The sequence below is a fragment of the Amblyomma americanum genome, chromosome 3, assembly GCF_052857255.1.
Source record: "Amblyomma americanum isolate KBUSLIRL-KWMA chromosome 3, ASM5285725v1, whole genome shotgun sequence".
NCBI classification, from domain to species: domain Eukaryota; kingdom Metazoa; phylum Arthropoda; class Arachnida; order Ixodida; family Ixodidae; genus Amblyomma; species Amblyomma americanum.
This window is the reverse complement of record NC_135499.1, coordinates 96,819,540-96,833,380: the sequence shown is the minus strand read 5'-3', so window position 1 is coordinate 96,833,380 and position 13,841 is coordinate 96,819,540.

The window sequence follows — 13,841 nt, the reverse complement described above, 5'->3', positions numbered from 1 at the left end:
ATTACAGATTGTGCCTTCCACATTTTACATAGATGTGAGCACCGGGGTTTCCCAATCCGGCGCACCATCATCTGTCCCCAGCACATGCGGGGATAGAGGTAAATATGGTAGCAGACGCTACCGCCCGCGCACTTAACCACCGGGCATCGCCTCTCTAGCTGCCTGATCTGCCTCCTGATATCAATTCGGCTATTACTTTTCGGGAGATCTCTCTCCTGTATCAAACCGCTCACGGCCGATACCCCCCCCCCCCCCCCCCCCCCCCCCCCCTGTAAAGGCCTCAAGAAGGCAGAGGAGCGTTGGCTTCTTCGCATCTACACCAACACGGTACTGTGCCCGGCACTGCTTAAACATTACAATTCGGCCTTTCGGACACTCTGGGGAAGTGTTTGCGGACGCGTATCACATGGTGCGGGCACGCCCTGCGAATCCTACTCCCCCCCCTTCCCCCCAAAGCACTGGGCCGTTGCTGAGGCCACAGGGGTTCCGGACTAGGGATCCCTTCTAGTGATGGTGAGGGCCGGGCCCTCCAGGCCCGGTCCAAGCAATGCCTCTTTAGTAAATAGTATAAATGTTTTACACCACCACCACCACGCGTCTGCGACAACGTCCCCAGCGCTAATGCATGCAGCCCACATCTCTTCCTTTCACCACGGCCACGTACTGTCCTGTTATAGGCATCGACTGCGGCGAATAACGGCTGCAAAGCACGATAGAGGCGTCCACTGACCCAGGGAGCTAGTTATGCGTTCTTTCCTCAAAATCATTATAGAACGTTGTCAACGCCAATGAACACCGACGGCCTGTAGCTTCAGTGCCGCTTTTCTGCCACAACATTGTCAATGCCAACGCATGCAGAGCCCATCTGTCACCACCGCCCAGCCACGTATCTTAAAACGCGACAGACGTTTCCTCTTTCCTAGGGGGCGAGTTAGGCACCTTTCGTCTGCTTTCGAAGCTCCTGCTCTTCAGCAGTTTTGGCGCAGCTTCACACGCTACGCGGTCGGCGAAACTCGCGGAGCAGGCATTAGGGAAGCTTTCACTTTAAAATATATTTCAAGCGAAAAGCTTCACTACTCTTGCTTTTTTTATATTGTTGACAGCTCATAAAAACACCGACAGAAGACATAGAATACGACGTCACAGGAGCTTAACTTCAACTTTATTCAAGAACACCGAAACACGGCATATATACCCAAAACACAGGCGCCGACAAGCGGCGAAAATCTTGTGCACTCGTGGCAACAGAAATGATATGACATGTAATGGTGAAATGACAAGGGCTAAAAACGGAAAGAATTGAACAGGGCAGGATAAAACCAGAACAAGTGAGACAAACAAATATCTTTTACCAAGTCATTTAAAAAAGAATATCCTCCGACACGTAAAAAAATGGTGCGGTTGGGGCTAAAGGAATTTTCAAGAAGTGGTCCGATAACATTCAACCAAAAGGTACACACCAACAAAGATCAAACGTGGTGAAAAATGAGAAAGGGGTAGTGGCAAGAAAAAAAAACCACGCAATGAAAACACAACAGTGATCGGGTACGCAAACGAAAATTTAACAACAAAGATGAAGCCAACAATTAACGCATCTAAACACAGAAGATGAAGTGCGCTAGATAGCTAAAAGGATAAAATGACAATAGAGATGAGCAGGAAAGGTGAAGCCAACAAAAAACACGGCTAAAGGTATTATTACATGAGATGCAGTAAAACCGAGAGCGAAAGATAAAATACCAAGAAATGAAATTCATCAACAAGTAAGTCTAGAAGCAAGAAAAAGATAGTAATAAAATCGATAAAAGGGTGATCGACGAAGAAAGCAGAGAATGTAACTCCTTTGTAAAACCAAGATTAAGTTAAACAGATCCAGAAAGAAAGGCTAACTCTTTTTCCGACAGTGAAACCGAGGGTGCGCTTACACATACACCCTCGTGCCTCAAAATCTCGGTGGCTTTCACTATTTCACGTGCCAGATGTTTCACGTGTCAGCGCCTGTGACGTCGTCTTCCATGTTTTCTGTCCGTGTCTTTTAAGCGCTGTCAACAAAAGAACGGATCACCACCAACTAGCCCGACAACTTGTCCTATATAGCTTCACTACGCCAGCTTTTCGAGCCGTCAGTGGGGCCGCAAGTTTGACGTTGAATGTAGCTAAAGGTCGAAGCATGAGCATAACTGGTGGTAGTAAGGTTCGACACAAGACGGCAGGGACACCAGCGGCTGTTACAGCAACTTTCTTGACATTGACCTTGACCTTCGGTCGAGAGGGAAAGCGTCTGCCGTCGTCCCATTCGCAGGTCATGTAAGTGGGTTCTGCGTAAAACGCCGCTGCACTTTGATGCGTTCAGCGGAACTCTAGGTGTGATCGATGCCACGCCTGCCATGGAGAGCGGCTGATGTGCGCTCCGTCACCGCGTTGCGAAGAGGAGGAAAGGAGGCATCCCAGGTGGGCTGCCTACGCCCTCCGTGACGTCACACACCTCGACCGAGCGTAGCGGGAAAGCGTCTGCTGGTATCGCATGCGCAGGGTACAATGCCAGCCGCATCGCCTGCTTCACACTAGCAACCGCAGGCACACCTCATTTCAGTTAGTTGCCGCGCTGCGGCGCTACCCAGATGGTACGACAGTTTGCCTCAGTATTGCGCATGATCGCGCGGTGCTTGCGTTATGATGATAGCTCTCTCCTACTCCGTCACCACGCGTCTGTCAGAGTTTTGCTTCCTACCCCTTCTTGAACTCTCGCTTCATCCCTGGCGCGAGGCTTTTCCCTGCGACAATCGTGTGGAGCAGCAGCTTTGCTAGCCGTTTGCAGAGGTGGGCAGAGGCGTTCGCTCCGCCTATCACTTGGTGGCGGCTGGCATAATTGAGGTGCTGCTTCAGATTTTTCCGCCGCTTAATGCTGTTCCTTGCCAGGCAAATAGAGTGTTGTAAGTTGTTACATTCGTTCGTTTCGTGCCACCAAAGTTAGCGAAAATGGTTTTGCGCGGGTAAATGATGTTTTTCGTGCAGGGCCGGATTAAGAAAAATGGGGGCTCTGGTCTAATGCGCATGCAGGCCCCTTTTCCGTATACTGACAACCCCTCCCCCCCATGTTGCCTGCTAAGCTAATGGAAATATGCCGTGTTTCATTTTAATTCCACCACATTAAACAGAACGAAGCGCGATCAACGGGATTATTATTATAGTCATTATTATAAGGAAAACAACAAAACTTGCTTGAAACGCGTGTTGTAAACACCAACACATATGTTCACGTCGTGATTAACATGCATTCTGTTTTCAGCAAAAGCTAGGATTTAAGGAAAAGTTTAGTGCATTCAAGACGAAGAATAACGCAGAAAAGACAACGCAGCTCAAATGTCGATCCTTCTGAAGCTAGGCTTTGTTTGCATCACTAAGTTTAATCCCGTGAGGAGACGCATAGTAGTATCCAAAACTTTCTTTATTAATAGTAGTTATACAGGCTACTCTATAAATATGCAATAGATATATAGAATACTTTAGGCAATACAAACACCATACAAATGCTCTAGAATATAGATGAAAATTACCAATTGTAATTACAAAACGGTATTTGGAAATGTTTTCGTTAAAGGTAAGACAAGCAAGGACGACACTAAATAAACGTGACACTATCAAAAACAATAAAATACAGTTCTTCCACGTTAAATATCACAAGAAGAACAAACAAGAGACGAACAACGAAGATTTGCATATCTTTAATTACACTGCTGATCGTTTAATTGGCAACGTGGAGGCTGGGAGGCGAGGCAACGAACTTAATGAAACTATTCATGTATAGCGCAAACAGTCCTCTTATAAAATGGCTTTCGCGCCTTCGCGTTGGCGAAATCGGATATAGTCTGTTCGAAGGATAGATCGCGGAGGTCATTTTAAATGGACATGATAGAAAGCGAGTTTTCACCTTGTCGTCAAGGATGCTCGAACAAAGGCGTTTTTTTATCAGCGACAACCTTGAAAACGATCGTTCGGTCTCACAGTTTACCACGGGTATTTTATTTTATTTATTTATTTGCGAATACTGCAGGCCCTTCTCGGGCCCATGCAGGAGTGGATACAAGGCACAAAAAAATTACAATGACGGATCGAACAAGGGAGACAGGTATATGCACAATTAAATACACAATACAATTTCATCATTACAGAAGCATCACGGTGAGAATGTTGGATCAAGGTGATAAACATGCTGTAAGAAAGATTCCACTGTGCTTCATTTCACAACAGTGGATGGTTGTTTATTCTTGTAATGGATAGCTGTAGGGAACAAGGAATTTTTGTGAACATTATTGTGGCTTATGGGTTGACGAAGTGCTTTCGTATTGTTAGTCCGTGAGGAGTGGTAGAATGGTTCCTGAAGGTATGTTTCTTTTTTATGTTAAAGTGTCTGTGATAAAGTAGGCACAAGAACTTCAGTCTTGATACTACTCTACGCTGAGCTAGGCTGTGTAGATCTGCATTCTTTAGTAGGTTAGAGATGCTGGAGTGCCTGGAATAGTTCGAGTATACAAAGGGTACTGCAAGGTTCTGAATTCGTTCTAATCTGCCCATTAAATATTTCTTATGGGGACTCCAAATAATATCAGCGTACTCTAAGCATGGTGTCACGAGGGTTTTGTATGCATTACGTTTTACAGCTGGAGGAGCCTTGCGTAATGTTCTTCTGAGGAAATACATATTTCCCTGGCCTTCTCGCATATGCTACTTACATGTTGTTACCAGCTCAGATTTCTTGATAGCGTCACTTCTAGGTATTTTACAGAATTGTTTTTTACGACTGGGACATTAGTTAAAGTGTATGCAAAATCTAGAGCCGTTTTTTTGTCGGTAAAAACTATGCTATTTGTTTTGACGGCATAAAGTTTCATTTCCCAATTAATGCACCAAGTATGAATGGATGATAAAGAATCGTTTAGTTTAATGTGATCTTCTACAGAATCTATTACCTTATACACTACGCAGTCATCCGCGAAGAGTCGGGTTTTTACTCCCGGCTCAACGCATGAATGGATATCATTGATATATATATTTAAGAATAACAAGGGTGCAAGCACTGAACCCTTAGTTACTCCTGAATAAGCATCCAAGTTGCCAGATACGGAATTTTTCAGTTTGACACACTGTTTACGGTTTTTCAGAAAGCAGTCAATCCATGAAATTACGTCATTTTCGATGCCTAGAGCCTGGAGTTTTGTAAGCAAGTCTTGATGAGGAAATAAGTCAAATGCCTTAGAAAAGTCCAAGAAGATGGCATCTAACTGACTCCTTACATTGAGAGCATTTGCGATACCGTAAGTTATCTCTGCCAACTGTGTGGTTGTTGATAATCGGGATAGAAAGCCATGTTGCCGACTGTAGAGTAGATGATTAATTTCTAGGTGATTAATGAGTGCTTTGTAAATAATATGTTCTAGCAGTTTACAACTACAGCTTGTTATCGAGACCGGCCTGTAGTTATTTATTTCGTTGTTGGGACCACGCTTATGAATTATAACTATTTCAGCACAGCGCCAGTAATCCGGAATTGTTATGATTTGCATTGACAGAGTGAATATTCTAAATAAATATATTGAAACCCATGATGTGTACCTACTTGAAAAGTTATTTGAGATATCATCCTGCCCCGTAGATTTCTTTGTGTCTAGTTTTCGCAGTGAGCAGAGAATGCCATCCTCGCTTATGCTTATTTCAGGCATAGGATGAGAGATGGAGTATGCTTGTAGGCAAGTTTCCGAAGCCTTACGTGAGAAGACAGACTGATAGAAGGAGTTGAAATTCGTAGCAATGGTGTCAGGGTCACTAATGATACCGCGTGGAGTTTTTATTTCGGAAGCTGTGGATTGCTCGCTGGCAAGATAGCGCCAAAACTTGTGTGGGTCATGCTTCATAAAGGACTTCAGCGTCTCCGAGAAGAACCGTGTTTTAGCATTTCGAATTATATCGTGCAGCGTACTGATAAGGTGTACACGGTCGGCTGACGAGCGATGCTTGCGCCGCCGCTTAATCTTTCTTTTCAGGCGAATAATTTCTCGCGTTATCCACGGATATTCTCGGTTGTCGCGTTTTTTTCGCAAAGAAATATAATGCTGCTCGCAGAAGTGAACAACTTCTTTGAAATAGGACCATGAAGCGCAAACGTCACTTAACGTTTCATATTCTGGGCAACAAGCTTCCAGGTGAGCTAGAACAGAAATATCATCAGCCCGCTTGTAATCTTTGACAAAGGTAACGGATGGTTTTACAGGGCTGTGTGAAATATGGAATGGACACGAGAGGATTATCATTTTATGGTCCGAAATTCTATCGTCGATATTTACCGAACTGTATGCTTAAGTACATTCGCAAAGCAATAGAAAGGTTCGGAAACACATCAATAAGCTTTCTTTCGTGCAGCAACTTCATTATTTCGAGTGGACTCGTGTCCTAGCTGGCACACAGAGTTGTACACAAAGTTCGCAAACTGAACAATTGCAGCGGAAAATGCTGGCTCCAAATCAATTTTGCAGGTTTTCACCAACTTCTCAGCCTGCTGTGCCACAGAGGCCTCGCTTCCAACTTCTGTCGGCAATTTGAAGAATCCGAACCTTTCAGTGTAGGCAGCCTTTCGCACTCGCAAAACAGAGCCTAGACTGTCAAGTACAACAAGGTAGGTCTCTACAATAAACTTTTTTCTACCTTGTAGTGCACTATCGCTTTTTACGTCCTGGTGCTTACTCAAAACGATGCGTTTGCGCTCATCTTGATAACATTGATTGGTACTTAGTGTGCGTGCTCTCTCTCCGAAGGTATCATATACAGGTAGCAAAGTATTAACAAAGCCTTCTAGAGAGCTCAGCATGTCTACAGCAGTTGGAATGTCTAGGCCTGGTTTTTTTATTGCTATGCTCGTTTCGTCAAAGCGCTCCAAGGTTTCACTCCAGAAAATTGCCATGAATGCAGTCTCTAGTTTTGTCATTTTCTTGAAGAGAGAGTGCGCTTCGTTTCTAGTGCCACCGTTTTATTCCTCGTTCTGTAATATAGCTTCGAAGCAACAGAAGACATCATTGAAATTTTTCAGAATGGCCTTACATGATTCAGCATGTATTGACCACCTGGTCTCAGAGAGACTTTTAAAAACAAGGTGCTGGCCAGTTACTCACATGCTGTCCAAAAGATACCTCCATCGCTTAGGTGAGGCAGAAAAGAACAGATACACTGTCTGAATTACAGTGAAAAATTTTACTGCCTCAAGGAAACTCTCAACGCTACACGCGCCAAGTTCAGTGAACGACCAGCACACGAGACGTAGACTGATAATTCGTTCAGGTGTTTGATTCGAGCTTGCAGTGCTTTGTATATTCCTGAGATATTACTCGCATTTTCATAAGCTTGGCCCCAACAATCATCAATTGAGATGCCATTGGTCGTCAAGAGGAACAACACGGTATCGAAAAGATAGAAGCCGGCATGCGGTTCGATTGGAAGAAATCCAATGAAGCGTTCGTACACATTCTCATTTATACAGTATCGTAAAACAACTGACAGCTGATTAACGTGAGTATGGTCTGGAGTCCAATCAACAATTAAAGAGAAGTATTTTGTGCGTTTCACTGCTTCAACGAGACGTTCCTTGAGAGCCTTTGCCATATGCTCTATAAATTCATCACAAATGGTTTTTGACAGATACCATGGGTGAACTTTTCGTTTGTTCCCCTAGCGTTTGAGGTGCTCTTCTAGAAAGGGATCAAACTTGGCAACAGCCTCAAACACTCCCATATAATTGCCATTTCTCGGTGAACCAAAAATCCCCTCACTGCCCCTAAACGCTATGTTACGCTCAGCTAGAAGCTTAACTACAACGACTACGCGCTTCAACGCCTCTGTCCAGTAAGCGGTCTCTGTGACAAGATGCTTAACCAGTTCCTTGGCAATTGTGCTGCTCGAGTTAGAGCGGTCGAGCCAAGCTGCCACGTAGTTCCGGTGCTCGGCGCTCATGCGCGCAAACCTTTCTTTCTGCTCTTTAAAAGCCGTGCGTGGTGAGAGCGCTGGGGTTGCTTGAAATCGAAAATAGTTTTCACATGAAAGAGTAAACGGAACCTTTGGACTCCGAGTACATTAACCAGTGTACGCTCGTACGCATCTCCATTTACAGCTTTTCGCACGAAAAGTTGAGGTGACATATAGTGTTTCTGAGTTTTGTATTGCCTTTCGGAAGACGGAAAAATTTCTGCCCGATATTGAAAATACAATGGCCCTTTCTCAAGGCATACACTCCGAAAGGTGCCAGTAATACCGCCCGGCCATTTAGCAGGGTCACTTCAGAGAATCTCGCAACGTACCTCTTGCTGCGGGGGTGTCTGTAATTCTCTTTTGCTGCAACGAGAAGCCGTCTTATTCGTCCCCTCGAGGCACACTTTGTGGGTGGCATCATGATTATTTGAAGCCAAACTAACAGTAAACAAGTGAGTCGGTTCTTGAAGTGTTGTTTCCTGGCGCCCGTCAGTAGAAGGAGGCTCATCGGGGAGGTTTGGCACGTGTTGATCAGCAGTAGTAGAAATCGGGCGCAGCGGAACGGACACCTGGAGCTCTGTGGCAGGGGCCCGGCCGAGTAGCATAGACGTTGCTGACTCAGGAACAGGACAGCGCTCGGTCAGCATCGGTTGCTCAGAAATAAGGACGACCGAAGTTGGCACCGTTTTTACAGGATCCAGACAACCAAGATGAGTCAAACCTTGCTTCTTGCCAGGAAACCGTGGTGATGGAGTTGGCAGGTCCTCTACAGAAGCACAGTCGGTACTATTGGGAGTTTGAAACGGACTCTGGGTAGAGCGATCACACTGCTGCTCCGCGAAAGGCGCTTTCAGTAGGTACTTTGTCATCTTCGGTAGCTTATTTTCACGCCCTTCTCTCTCTAACTTCGCCTTTCGTTTAGACGCACCATTTTCCGATCGAGCATTTTCCCATGTATGGATGCTAATTGTGAACCGCACCGTGCACTTCGTCAGTCAAATGCGACCGCAGGTGTTTAACGGTGGCCGTTCCGATGACTGGCGCACGCTGCCTGGATGGTCCGTGGCTGGCCGAGAGTGGTGCGTCCCCCGGGAGCTCCTCAGCGAGCGGGCTTATGCAAGCTTAACTGGCGGCTCGGGGCTGAGTTGCAGCCCGCGATCAACTTCCTTTCACGGACGCGCGCAGCGTCTGTTTGTTACTAGCGCCAAAGCAGGCGTTCACATACGCATAGAGTTCCTTGTACAAATTCCCTCCTTCTCCGTAAAAACTCACTCCTTCTCCCGTTTCGGTCTCGTCTTGCTATAGGCTAGGAGCAATCGTCTTTTCTGGGAGGTTCTCGATTTTTCTTCCGCCCGTCAACGCCGAGCGCGAGAACGAAGGGGAGAAGGTGACTCCTAGCGCGGGCGAAGTTACTCGCCCTCTGTCGCCTCTGAGCCATATTTTTGAACTTCTTTCTGGAAAGCTCGGAGGCCAGTTTGACCTACTTTTCCATCGAGCGCGGGCGAGAGTGCGCAGCCACTTTGCAGGAATGGGCCCTGGAGGCAGGTCTTTGTGTCCACCTCTCCTACTTCCCCCTTCACTCTTCCACCATCCTAGCCAGAACAGTGAATGTTCCATGCGCCATGGCACGCGGACAAAAGCATGTGTGATGTCTTCTTTCCTTTCCTGCCTAGGCTCTGCCATCAGACTCATCATCATCTGCTATCAGACTTATCCTACCCCCCCTCCCCCCCAAATTACCATCACGATGAAGAAATGTCGAATGGGAAGCACTGTTTTGTACTGCAGCGCATCCTTTCTATGAGAAGGACAGCGGCGGAGCTCTTTCCGAGTGTGTGGGTGGCGTGGTGGTGACAAGAGGCAAGGGAGATTTAGGTCCTCATCCCACATTACATGTTTTATGTGTTTCCGCCTTGCCCCTCCTCTCCAGACAGCACTGGAGAAACGGGCTGACAAGAAACCACGAAAACTCTTCTAAGCAAACGCACCTCGCTTCGTAAGAAAGAGGACCCCGCCGGGGTGGCGGGGGATTGCTGTTTTTGCAGCTCTACAACCTCTCCCCAAATGATCAGGGTAAACGCATGCTGTTACATAAGTCGGGGACCCCGTCTAATCGTTCTGGTTTTCTCGCTTCATACATGTCGCTCGAAGTTCGGTTGCCCATGGTACCATATACTAAGCAGGTTAGAATAAATGGGCCCCCTTCTCCTACTGTCTGCGGTGAGGCCCTGGGCTGCAGCCCCCTTAGCCTCCCCCCCCCCCCATTAATCCAGCGCTGGGTCTGTGACGCTTTACAGTTGTCCTCGCAGGAGCACTACAATGGCGCCGATTAATTATATATATCCTGTACGGCTGCGGCTGACAGTTTTTTGTGGGATGTGGGCATTCTTAAGCTGGCTTACGTGGACCAGAGGAACTTCGCTGCACAGACTATAGAAAAGAAGGGGATGTTTGCGTGCATTTATTTACATATATTTACAACTATTTACAGCAATACCATACACTGAACTTTGCACGTATCTGCTGCTATATACGTTACAACTCTTTGTATGTGTAGTCATTTTAATTAATAGAATTTATGTCTATTTACAGTGATAAGAAATATGCATTGTAGCACAACCATCTTTGTACTCGCGAGGACGAAAAAGCGTCTCTTGCGCGAACGGAACGCAACAACACTGAACGAAACAAAACACTTCTAACGACCGTCTGGAGACGCCACTTCATACGCCCTCAAGTGTTTGATCGCCCCTCCTGCGGCGCCGAACGACAACGCCCGTAGAAGAGACGCTGACGCGGCGCCGAAGAAATGTTGGCTTGTGGTTTGGCCTTTACGGTGACTGCGCCTGAGCACGTGCTGAAGCGAACTTGTATTCATTTTTTTTCTGCCCCTTTTCTTTCAATTGCTTTTTTAGCTTTGAATAGTAGTATTAGCGCCTGGTTGTAGTCACATCCAGGCAGAAATTCCGAAATGCTTTGGCATCAGCTGCTGTGCCGTACATTAGCGAATAGAGTTTACTTCTCGCTTCTTAAAACATTCTTAGCTGCAGTCTGCTACGGACAGGGAAAATCTTTATCTAGTTGTCGTAACGATGACAGCTTATCCTGCAAACGGTAGAGCTGCGACTTGAAAGTTACTGCTACTTGGTAGTTTCGAAGAATGCCTTCTCGGGAAGATTTACCAGTCCTTTATTTCATTGCACCATTTTTCTTACTGAACTTCATTGAATCGCAAATCAATATAGCGAAGCGTATTACTGTCTTTATCCTCTGATATCATATTTCTGCCAAGGAGTTGTAGTGCCTCTCCCGGGATGTTTCCGTGTTCCATCTAAACCACAATCTTGATTCGAACAAACCGCCACAGCCTTTTGTTGCAGTGCCAACGCCGCAGCACCGTACTCTCTGTGGCTCCTTTTAAAACCAGCGCCTGCAGGGGCTCCACGATGAGCAGCTCCACGGTGAGCAGCGCCACGAACGGCGCGCTCTATGACGCGTCCATACCTGACAGGCAGCCTGACGATCATGAAAGATGCAGAGCATCGCGTCACGAAGAGAGAGAGAAACAAATTTATTGAGCCGAGCTAATTACGACGCCATCGATGGAAGTGGTTCTCTCTTCACGGGACCCATATGCTTCCCCAGCCGCCTGGCCCCTGCAGATCAAGACGAGCTGGTCTTCCATGGTGGGGCTGGTTAGCAAGGTCTCCCATCGCTCGGTAAGCGAGGATGAGGGATGGGGTGGGGAAAGTGGGGCAGTTGAGAGGTTGGGGATTGCTTTGACGAAATTGCATACTCCAATGACGTGCTTGAGCACGCCTATCTGAGTCTTGCAAAAATTACATTCCTTCTCGTATCTTTCAGGGTACATCTTGTTTTGCAGGTAAGGGTGCGGGAAGGATCCCGCCTGTATCTGCCCGTAGATCTCTTGCTGTTCTCTGCTATGCGATTTGTGAGGATTGTGGCAATGTTGCCTCTCCCTCTTGTAATGGTTCGTAATGTCCCTATAATTAAGAAAGAGGGAACGTTTCAAAAATAATCTTCGTCCACTTTCTGTCGTCTGGCGCCTCTCAGACGGCTCTCTCCCCCAAAGGCGTAGAGCAGGCGCGAAGGCTAGCCGACGGGGGAGAGTAGGAAACGAGGATAGGAGAAGGTCTTGGACGGTCGGATCGACCGTACTTGGCAGGCATGATAAAAAAAAGAAGGCCGCCACTGCCTGGAAAACTTTGAAGTAACGAGTGTTAGCTTTATTGGCCATGCATAAAACGGAAGTTTTTCCGCATCCAGCGGGGCAAGTGAAGAAAACCTAAGCGGTTCGGAAAGGTAACATCACTTTTCCACCTATAGGATCGATCGACGCCTAGCGCCATCTATAAGAGAAATTACGATGCACGTCTACCCACTGTCGAGTTACACCCCTTCAAGATTGGTCATAAACGGAATTTGCTTCGTTTGGGGGATCAAAATGGGCCTAGAATTCGGCTTGCGGTGCGATATGATAACGATTCAATTAGTAATTGCATGTATACAATGTTTGCCTATTATTCCTTTGCGCGTTTATTTTTATACCACAACCCAGAGGGTTTTTATTTGAATACCAAATTCAGTACACAACTGTACCCGGATGGATGCTCCTAGTTGTCGGAGCATATATAACGGAACGAATGTATACATTGTATATGGCGCTATAAGTCTCAATGCGAGATGTGTTGTTTTCTAGTTGCGGCTACAGATGGCGCTGTGATCTCAGAGTAGTAGCAGGCCCACGTAATCCCGAAACGTGGTGAGTAAGAGCTCACGCTTTTTAAATAGAGCAGGAGCTGCAAAAGAAGTGGGTTCTGCATAAAACGCCGGTGCACTTTCATGCGTTCAGCATAAAGCTAGGTGTGTTCGATAAGACGCCTGCCGTGGAGACCGCCAGCCGCTCGATCACAAACGTTGCCAGGGATATGAGGCTTTTCGCCTTCGACCAGGGTTAACCAGAGCAAAAACCACCAGCAATTTTTTGCGTGACGGAAAGGCACAATAACTATCACGCTTCTCTGTCGACACCTCAACCACGTCGTGTTTGAAAAAGGCCGCCACAGTCTGCAAGACGTTGAAGTAACGATCGTTAGCTTAATTGGCCGCGCGTAAAACGAGTCTTTCAGCATCCAGCGGGGCCAGGGGAAAGGGACGTCATCACTGGCGCGCGGCAGGTGGTTGGTTTTACAATGCTATTGTGGATGGCGCTGTGTCCTCAGGGTGGCAGGTGATTCCACGAAATCTTCAAACGTGATAAGTTTTTGCTGCCACAGATGGCGCTGTGATCTCAGTGTGGTAGCAGACCACAAGAAATCTCGAAACGTGATCAGTAAGAGCTGACGCTCTTAAAATGAAATGAAAAAAGTTGGGAGTGGCCTAATTTGGCTAAACCTAGAATTCAGCGAAAAGCAAGGACGCTTGCTAGGCATCTCAGGCTCGTCTATGGGAGCTCTGCTACATGCTCGCGACAGCCGTTCTAGATATATCCCCACACAACCACGGGGCTATGACAGGGTATCACATGGTCTTACGACACCCCCATCGGATGTTACGTAGCTTCACGTCACCTCATCGGATGTTCTCAAAGTCAAAGGACAACCCAAAGGTCACCCAATGTTAAAAGGTCAACTAAAGGTCATTGGTGAAGGGTTCGATACCATAACTGTAACACTTATGGTCATACTCGGCTAACGTGGTGAGGCTGAAGGCCGTTCAAAGTCATTCTGCGGCCTACGTGGCGACGGCTTTACCTAGCGTACTGAAGCATTTCTCTTCGAATATTGTAGAGGGCGCGCACCTACGCC